At 42.3% G+C, this 10,320-nt stretch overlaps 1 protein-coding gene across 5 annotated transcripts in view; it reads right to left on the bottom strand.

Moving 5' to 3' along the window:
• Window positions 1-10,320, bottom strand: part of hoxb3a (homeobox B3a) — a 77,537-nt gene that overhangs the window by 50,600 nt on the left and 16,617 nt on the right. For 2 of the 5 annotated variants that reach the window (XM_019858609.1, XM_019858615.1), the window contains exons 1-2: window positions 8,225-10,311; window positions 834-1,012 (exon numbers count right to left, since the gene is read on the bottom strand). The gene's annotated coding sequence lies outside the window, so the exon portion shown is untranslated. Of the gene's footprint in view, window positions 1-833; window positions 1,013-1,115; window positions 1,372-6,089; window positions 6,268-8,224; window positions 10,312-10,320 lie in introns of those variants that run through there. The other 3 variants (XM_019858612.1, XM_019858610.1, XM_019858611.1) reach the window with 3 other exon arrangements.

Genomic DNA, 10,320 nt, shown 5'->3' with positions numbered 1-10,320 from the left:
TATAGATATAGATATATATATGATCAGTGCAAGGAGAAAATATAAATGAATACGTTCCACAGATAGCACGAATAGCCCATATCTTGTTAGTCAGACGACAAAGAAGTGACAGCGGCTCCTTTGTGGACAATTTGAAAAATAAATGCGAGATCGTTGCAGTTCTTTTGTTATGCAGGGTGACGGACAGAAAAAGAAAAATGTTCCCGTTATTCCCAGGCCTATATATATATGATCAGTGCAAGGAGAAAATATAAATGAATACGTTCCACAGATAGCACGAATAGCCCATATCTTGTTAGTCAGACGACAAAGAAGTGACAGCGGCTCCTTTGTGGACAATTTGAAAAATAAATGCGAGATCGTTGCAGTTCTTTTGTTATGCAGGGTGACGGACAGAAAAAGAAAAATGTTCCCGTTATTCCCAGGCCTGGACGTGAATTGGGTCAGTTGGGGAAATACTCATCCGAAACGCGAAGTCATAGCTGCAAACATATCTTGGAAAAAATAAAATAAAATACAAAACAGTCATAAATAAAGCGTTGCGGTCTGTAAAATGACTGAGCTTGCAAATAAAGTGCACGATGAAATTGAATTCATACAACACAATGCTGTTTGCGCAGCTGAACTTCACTCGTGACGTTACATTACAATTAAATCAAAAGACGACATAAACCAAGCAGACAGTTCATCTCGACGGTTCTGCACCACGTGGTATCCCCAATCCCCTCACCACCTGCACCACCTGATACCCACGCACGCGCAGGCACGCACGCAAGCAAGCTAACCACAAGAGAGGAGATCCTCACCCTCCCACCACGATTCTGTCTACTCACTGTTGTGCCCTTCTCGAATCCGGCTCCAGTTCCAATTTTGGCCAATTTCCATCGTCTTATCATGTCCCATTTTTTGTGAACGCATCCTTTTCGTTTTGTTGATCCGCAAAGGCATCCCTGGTATTCTCAGCAGGCGTTCTTCCCCATTCATAGCGACGTCTCCACAAGGTGTCTACAAACTAGAAGGAGAGAAGAGAACTCGCTGTAATTTTCCACACACTCAGCCCCTCAAACGGCACAAGAAAAGAAAGACTCTTCAGTAGCAGCCATGTTAAAAATAACCTTGAAAGTCGTCCTGGTGATGATGAAATCCAGGAGCACAGTGACACCACTTTGCAGTGCGCAACCGTGACGCGATCGCAATTAAAGACTCGACACGCGTATATGGCGTGTCCCTTGGAGTATTTCCCTGCTATTAATGCAAACTGTTTAGGGCTCAGGGCTGCCGAGGACTGCGTGCTCTCCAAGGCATTGACTCACATTGAGCGCGCGCGCGCGTGTGTGTGTGTGTGTGTGTGTGTGTGTGTGTGTGTGTGTGTGTGGACTCAAGTTTTCCAATTAATCTGCCGGGAACGCTTTGTTAAACGTGCGAGGCGCGTCCCCTGTTTTCAACGTCATGGTGTGACTAGTGACCTCCCGTTCACCCCGAGCAAAAGCCCCTCGATTCTCCCCCCGCCCCCCGCCTCTCCCCAGCCATCCCCCGACCCCACCATTCCCTCTTCCGCACCCTTTCTTTCTGCCACTTAGTCCATCTCTCTCGCCTACTCCTTCGCTCAGCATTGTGATTTTCGCTCCCTCCGTCATCGCAAATTGAGTTGAGAGTCATTAATTTGAAGAAAAATGGCCGACGGGTGCGGTGGGGGTGGGCAGGTCTTTATATCGCTCTCTGAAACCGATTTTTCTTCTCCCCGAATGTCATTTCTCATTATCTTTTGTCGTGAAACAATTCCTAACACACGATGGCTTTGCTATCGTGTCAAGCTATGAGCAAATAATTGTTTGATAAAATGCTGCATTAAAGTTGTAAGTGAAAATCTAAAATCTCAGGCGGTTTGGGGCTTTTTTTTTTTTGCCTTTATTTAAATCCATTTTAATCTGTAGTCAGATGTGCATATCTTGGCCTTAATACATTGTGCACGTTTGATCGCATACAGTCTTGGAAACCGTCACATTGCTTTAAAAAAGGACATAAGGAGGCTTTAGCAATTAAAAAATGCCATATTGATTGATTATCACTCAGTTTACAGACAGGAGAGCGATATGACCTAAACCCAATCAATGGTGAACTCAGGATGAACCAAGAGGAAAGACAGCTTCCTCTAATGTAGTTTTTAGCAATGCATCCGACATTTTATTAATGAAGAAGCTGACTTGAATGGAGGCTAAAGGACAAAAAGTGAATACAATATAGTTCCGAATTTTGCTCTCCTTGACGTATTGGAACGTTGGATAATGGCAGGATGCAGCTGGCATGTGGCTATATTTAAACAGTGTGAAAGGGGGCTTTTACTCTCTCAATATGAATCAGAAGAATACTCATAAAAGTGCATGTTAGCAAATACTGGTGGTCAACAACTTGAAGTGGTTAAAATTCTTCACTGATATAGATATAGTCCAATTTATTTTAGTGATCATCATTTATTATGGAATACGGTTTCTTAATTTAATAACGTGTAAGAGGGATACACCAATTTAACCAACAGTTTCTAATTGAACAATATAATAAGTCACCACCCTTGGACTCAAACTATAAGACACGTCTCTATAGTGTGGTGTATATCCACAATATTTTTTTAAAAACTTCTATTCATTTTCTATGCTGCATATAGGGTCGCTGGGGAGCTGCAGACTATCCGAGCGAGCTTTGAGGTTACTGTATCGGCGTACCTCTCACCGAATCTGCATGTTTAAAAAAAAAAAAAATCCCGAAGCACAGGAGAAAATACAAACTTCACACCGGGTGTACTAACTATACTAACACTGAAAAAAAAGTGTTTTGTTTGCTCAATTTTAATTTGTCAAGTGCCTGAAGAGAACAGAATCATCTGGATGTAGACACTTTTTTTTGAAGTAGACATATATGGTCTACTTTAAGAATGTATTTTGGTCCAGATTATTTCGTCAAGTGCCTGAAGAGAACAGAATCATCTGGATGTCGACACTTTTTTTGAAGTAGACATATATGGTCTACTTTAAAAATGTATTTTGGTCCAGATTATTTAATTTCAGACAATTTGACGAAATTAACCCTTTCATGCACCCTGTAATCTGATAACATGGTAAAATGTCCACTGTAGTAACCGTTGTGCCTGAAAGGGTTCAAATGAGTCAATTCAACGCACCATTTTTTTCAGTGGTGAAAAATATATGCATATGCCTATGACCTATAAAAACATTACAGATGTGTACAGGTGTTAGCAAAATCTGCAACTCACACCAAACCACCTCCATGTCACCCAATATGTCCACATCCAACACCTCAGTTTTACCTCTTTTACTTTCCATTCACCCCACACTCACTCACACGCTATGCACAGCCCTCTGCTTTTGTCTCTGGAAAAGGAAGGTCATGTATTCACCTCTCCTTTGCCTCCTGTCATCATTTCTCTCATCTGTACCTCCTCCATACCTCTCTGCTGCCCTCCCATTTTTGCGTTTGACTTACAGCAATTGGTTTGGAGAAGAGCGCGAGGAGCCGGAGAGGCAAGGCAAGGGCGGAACCCATGCACAACGGTAAACTTTTGACCCTTCAACTTCTTGAACCTTCTGCTGTGGGCTGTGTATAGTTGACACCCAAGAATTCTGCTCTGATAATACTTGGTGCTAGTTCTTTCCCCTCAGGCAGGAAACGTGGTGAAAGAATGGTTTAGTCGTATCCCAGCCCGGATCTTGTGGGTTCGATCCTCAACACTTGTGACCATGTCTAACTGCCTTTGAGCAAGACACTGACTGAACCCTAATTCGTTCCCTGTGGGCCAGGCAGTGCCATGTGTGGAAACACCCTCCCATTTGTGTTTCAATGTGTGGGTGAATGGGTGAATGTGAGGCTTTGTGAAGCGCTTTGGGCACCATATGGTGTAAATGGTGTAGATAAAGCACTATATAAATGCAGTCCATAATTGCACCTGTCTTCACACTCCCAGTGAGTTACACATGCAATTCTGACGTGGGTGGGTTGTAACGTTAAACGGATATGGGAGGTATTCCAAAGTTAAGGGGTTTATGGTCTGCATCATCTTGTCCTCCCGGTCTCAAGCGGTCTCTGGTGGCAGCGGGGGAGAGCTGCATTCTTTGGATTCTCCTCAGCACACACTCAAGCAATAGACAGACAAATTCCATAAATTCCTTGTAGGCATAAAGCAATGGTTGGATCCCCAACTGTCCGTGAGACTTCATCGGGGATGGCGGCGAGAAATTATCCAATGTCACGTCACTTGTCCAAAAATACATTCTTTTTATTTATGAATTGCAAATCTATCTTTCCTCATCTATCAATGCCAACAACTATTTATTGATAGGCAGAACAAAGAAATGCCCTTCAGTCAGGGCAGAAGGTACATAATATACTTGAGTACCCACCTGTTGCCCTGAATACAACAGCATTGTATTGCTTCCTGCAAGTGCAGTATATCAGCTTTGTGTTAAATTAAACCATAAGGACACTATTTTGGTAGACTCACACCGTGTGCTCGGCATAAAAACAGGCATAATTGAATTCATTTTCGTGTCACTGCAGTCTTGTCTTGTGTGTTTGGGGCCCTGTTGCGCCTGTCTGGGTGTGCCGGCGAACGCTCACAGCCTCACCCCCGACGCACCTGATAATTTGGTGACAGAAAGTAGTCTGGGTTCAGTTTAAAAACTGGTGCCTATTTCAGTGTGTTTGTAAATGTGAGAGACGTGCCACGCCTCACTGGAACTACCTGCCACACCTACCGGCGGATCCGTAAATATGTTTACAAAAAGCAGCGTAGAGGACAAGGCTGAAAGGTGGCCTATTTTGCAGTGCAGGTGGTCTAACGCGATTTTGGTGTGTTTCATCTATCGTGGACAATCCCTCTGAATCATTGTAGAAATCAATTCAGCTCACAAATTACAATCATTATCATCTTTAAAATATTTTAATAGGCTCTCGTCACTATTGGGGGTGGTGAGTGGGATCTTCCTGCCAATGCCACGCACAAACTCCAGCGAGTCTAATTTTTGTTTCCGCAAAACAAGCACGGCGTACTCTGATTTTGATGCAAATGAAGGATGGCGAAGAGGACTGTCAGGGAAAACCCTGTACGTTCCATCCCAATATTGGGCACAATGGCACAAACACCTTGTTACACCCAACTCTACCAGCGTGAAGTCTAGCAAAAATACCAAAAGAAGGAAAAACTCCACCCATGCTCACTGGAGTGAGACTTTAGGCTACACCGGAGCGAAAATAGGGCCCTAGGTGTACAATTCTGGTCCTTACGGCCACTATCCTGCATGTTTTAGATCTTTTCCTGACCCAACACACATGATTCAAATGAACAGGAGCGTTACCAGGCTCCTGCAGAGCTTGCTGATTAGCTTGTTGTTTTGAATCAGGTGTGTTGAGGGAGGAAACATCGAAAACATGATTGCGGCCTTCAACATCGGTTTTCTATATATATATATATATATATATATATATAAACAGAGAGAGAGAGAGAGACACACACACACACACACATTTCACCACCATCAGCAATCAAGACCCATTCAATGTTGTTGTCCAATGTCCGAGCTCCTGTATTTTACAAATCTATGTGATATGTATGTATTTATCCAACTGGCCGAGGGTGTAATTTGTTTGCTTGCGGTAAACTTCCTTTCCCTGTGACCTGGAAATTGGGACACCGATGCACAAACAAAAACAGTGAGTTGTTAGGGTATTTTCTTTCCTCCGTCTAAGTGACATAAACAAACACACATGGGAGGGGGTTGATGGGCCTTTCCTCTCACACCCGAGCATGAGCTGTGTGGCTGCAGTCTGTCTGGTGACCTCGCAATGACTCCTGTTTGGCAGATTATTCATGAGCTGCCATCAGTATGCAGAAGACACGGTTCACAAGCAAAGCAATTCGATGATACTGAAGTGGATTATTCAGAGTGGGGTGTGTTGGATTTTAAGTAGTTGAAGTGAACTGTGGGCCTCTGACAAACCGTTTTTGTGTGTGTGTGTGTGTGTGTGTGTGACTGTGCATACAACAACATAAACGTAAAAGATGCACGAACTTTGCTCACACAAAGGCAGGAGAAAAAAAAACACTGCAACACGACCCCCAGTCATGCCTGTATCCGTGTTGCGCGGCTGTCAAAAGCAACAATACACTCCTTGATCACTCCTCCACAAAAGCTTCTGGAGTGTTCAACTCCCATACAAACACACACCTCCGCAATGCAAAGAAAAAAAAGGGGGCCAAGGAATATTTGTGACTCACCCCTACTCGTCATCACCTGCGGGCCAGGTTAGTGGGAGTGTGCAATCTCAAAGGAGCAAGACAGCAAGCCTATGCACATAATATGAATAATGGTGGAAAAGCAGCTCTGCAGGGTGGAGCTGCTTGTGTACACACACGCGCACGTACACACGCACACGCGCTAAAGACAAAAGAGAGCCGACAAGCGCTGCTCCAACGCCTTCTCTCGTCATAGCCTTTCTCGCTTCAAAAATAGCCTATTTGTGTCACAGGTTCATACGAGCTTGTGCGCGTGTGTGTGTGTGTGTGTGTGTGGGGGGGGTCATTTGTTTCCTTGTATGCTCTGCGCATGGGAGTCGCGGGATACCTGTTGTGGAGGGGTTCCTGTATCATCACTGAAAAGAGGAAGTAGGGGAAAAAAGCAAAAGGGAAGTTTTTGCCTTCCTGTTTACCGAAGAGAAATTTCCTGGCAGACCCTGGCTGCAATTCTTGACACAACAATTGCTCTATTTTATATTTACTTTTCTATCGATTGAGTGAAGCGGGGAATTCATGCTGTAAAAAGCAACTTAGCAGTCACATATGCGTCATGTGAAGTAAAAATTAAAAATTGAACATGCAGCAATCCAACTTCGTGGTAGATTTGTCATTGATAATATAAAACCAAACAAAATACATATTTGCAACAGAAAGAACGGATAGATAGCTAGACAGATAGATACATAGCTACCTAGCTCGATAGCTACCTAGCTAGCCAGCTAGAAAGATGGATAGATGAATGGATGGATGGATGGATAGATAGACAGATATCTTTAAAACTGATGTTCGGGTTGTCGTTGAAGTTACCATACATGTCAGACTGGTGGTAAATCTGTCCCCAAACTGAAATCACATAGCCCAAATGGAATATCAGTGTTTGAGAGGAAAACAAGAAAACAACTCGCTGACTAAAAGGCACCGGATTGACCGTAAGCAATCCAAATGTTTGCATAAAATGACTCTGTTGCTTCACTTCCATGACTTTTATCTTTTGTACGAATTGAAAATGAAGTGACGCAACTGAGTTTGTTTGCTTTGCTGGGATTTTTAAAATTTCAATCGAAATCAATTGGAATACGCGAAGCACAAAGGCTATCATAATTGGACATCGAGTGCGATGTGCCTGCCAGGAATAAAAGCGGTCACCGTGACAACGGTGAATAATTGACAAGGTGGACGCTAGCGACATGAAAGTGCCACGTGACCGGTAGACTCAGGCTTCGGTTCAAACACTGGAATTAATTTATGCAAACAGCGCTCAGACTGTATAATGGAATCTTTTCTTTTATACACAGAATTATTAGAGTAATTCCCCACCAAAATTGACCGAAATCACATTACGACCATTATTTTAAATGCGAAACGTTCTGTTTTTTTTTTTTGTTTCTGTTTTTTTTGACAATTCATGTCATGTTTGGGTCATTCAGAAATTAAAATTATTTTGACATTGACTTTTCTGCGACTCATAAAATAAATAAATAAATAAATAAAAGGACATTGTTTAATTTGTGCTTTAAAGTTAAATTTAATCGGATATTACAAAAATTGTGTTTATAGTTTACATTATCAGCAGTGTAAAATACACAGGACATCCGCACGTTGTAACATGAACTTTGCGACATTTAAAACCCAATTATCTACCTACTATACACGACATGATCTGCAAGTTTCAACGGACAGGCGCATGAAACCCAGGTTAACTTTGCATATATTTAATCTTGAAAGTTCTTGCTGTACTTAATTGTGTTTCACGATTTTGCACAGTGAAAACCAATCATGCGCACGGTACAAATGCTGCAGTCAATGAACTTCAGCGGATTCATTTGGAATATTTGCGCCGTGGAACAAATAGTGGCACTGTAACCAAACACATCAACTCTCTTGCTTTCTCTAAGCGGTCCAGGGATAAAGAGTACTTACTATGTGCCAATTTTTCCTTCCTCCTTCATATTTTTCTCAGCATCCGCAGCGACCGTGACCGATCCTCCGAGCCAGTGTGCGGACCCGAGCGGGAGCAGTGACCGCCCTGCATGCGTGGCCTGTGCTCGCTATCCGCTCTCCCTTCCCTCTGCTGCTCTGCCTCGACTTTACTGACCCTTTTTAGGATCCCCGTGAAGCCGTTAAACCGTCACTTGTTTTCTAGAATCTGGAATATATTGTACAATGTCAACTCCCCAAAACCATAAAACTAGCTTTATGGACCTCACGTGACCAGAGGACAGCCAGTGAGCGGTATCAGTCTGAGGCCATGCAGGCCTGAGCTTAACGATGCAACTTGAAGATAAAAAGCACTCATCTGTTTGACATGGAAATGTCAAAGCTGCGTTCGTTTTCGTGGGGCAACCTAAAAGCAGACGATAGTTAGCTTGGAAATATCTCAATTCACGAGCGCATGAACGGAGGCAGCGAATGGCGGTCGTGTACGGATGAGTCTCCTAGAAAAAAAAAAGAAAAAAAAAGAAACAAAAGGAGACAGAATATACTTTATGTACATCAGTCGGTGAGTTTTAAAGCTTTTGCATTTTACTGCCTGAATGTAGCAGCTAAGACGAATTTACTACCGAGCGTTGCCGAGAGCCTTTGGCGACTTTCGGAACAACTTGTTTTATCCGATCTGATGAGGTGATATGACATTTGCCCCTGCTTTGTGTGTGTTCTTGGAACACCTTGTTTGGTGATGGACGTGCTTTGGGCTGTGAAGCTGCTGAGGAAATATAGGTGCAGTCTCTGAGTCAAGCTGTTCACAATTTGAACAAACTAACGTTACTGACTAAATTGTTTGTAGAAGGAGGAGAGAAAGGAGAGCGTGATGTGACGACATGATGCATTTCAATCCATGCAGACGAAAAGCAGAAATGCAGGAGAAGAAAATATGGGCCCTGTTCTGTTTGAGAGAAAAGTTCATCCAAAACCGTGATGCTACTTAGGATATAGTTTCAAGAATCTTTAATCGTAGTGGTGCCATGGTGGAGGTTCGGTTTGCAAGTTCTTGTTTATAAGTGTTTGGTTCTACTGGGTCGGAAGACCGATACCATTGATGGTGGTAATCGTGTGTCAAATATGCCTTTACAAGGTTCCTTGTTTTGATTTATACTGCAAGAAAGGTATTTGTTGAACACATGCCCTTGTTTAATGCGTGTGCTATAATTTGCATTTTGTAGGAGTGTGCTGCATCATGTTGAGGGTGATATTAGAAACAAATCAGTATATGCAGCACAGTTCTACTGCAAACTACAGCACAATAATAGTATTTTGCCAAAATAAATGGCAATCATTTTGTCCACAAAAGAACTCAAGAGGATCAGGTTTATCAGGTGCTATTAATACACGACAGCCATACATTTAAAATACATTTTACACACATAAGCCCCACGATGACAATAATATACACTTACACTTGAAATGGTACAGAACGGGAAGTTTGAAAAAAAATCCAGTTTACACGCTAAGCAAGCCCTCAAAACTCCAGAGCAGTTTCTGGCATTAAAACATGGGGGATGTTTATTGGGAAGTAGGCTCTGGAAGCTCAAATAACTTACAATAAACATTTTTAAATTTGTACTATAGGCATAACCAATTTCCACCAAGCTACACATATTATGAGACTTATGAATAAGTACGCAATGCGAGATATCTTTGCGCTTTTTTTTGTGTGTGTGTGTGCCTTTCCTCAAAGGCGGATATTCGTTCTTCAAAAATCACAACACAAGAAGGCTCTACCAAGTACCACGTGAATAGTTCGACATTAACCTAAAATGCAGTAGCCCCATCATGCAGAAGTAATGAAAGATGAAAGTGCTGTATTAATACTGGGTCACAAATGAGGTGTCATATATTTGTACAGTATTGATTTGGAGTCTCGTTTGGGGTTCCTAGTTGCTTTTCTTTTTTTTTTTTTTTTACACTCTTGGTATCTGGCTTTGTTGACGTTTTTGTCTTCAGTTTCTCTCTCGTTGGATGCAAAAAAAAAATCGCTTAATGGGCGAAGGATTTAAAATTTAAATGAAGAGCCTAAT

This window comes from Hippocampus comes, unplaced genomic scaffold (genome assembly GCF_001891065.2).
Source record: "Hippocampus comes isolate QL1 unplaced genomic scaffold, H_comes_QL1_v1.1 scaffold187, whole genome shotgun sequence".
Taxonomy (NCBI): Eukaryota; Metazoa; Chordata; class Actinopteri; order Syngnathiformes; family Syngnathidae; genus Hippocampus; species Hippocampus comes.
This window is presented reverse-complemented; position numbering and strand designations above follow the sequence as displayed.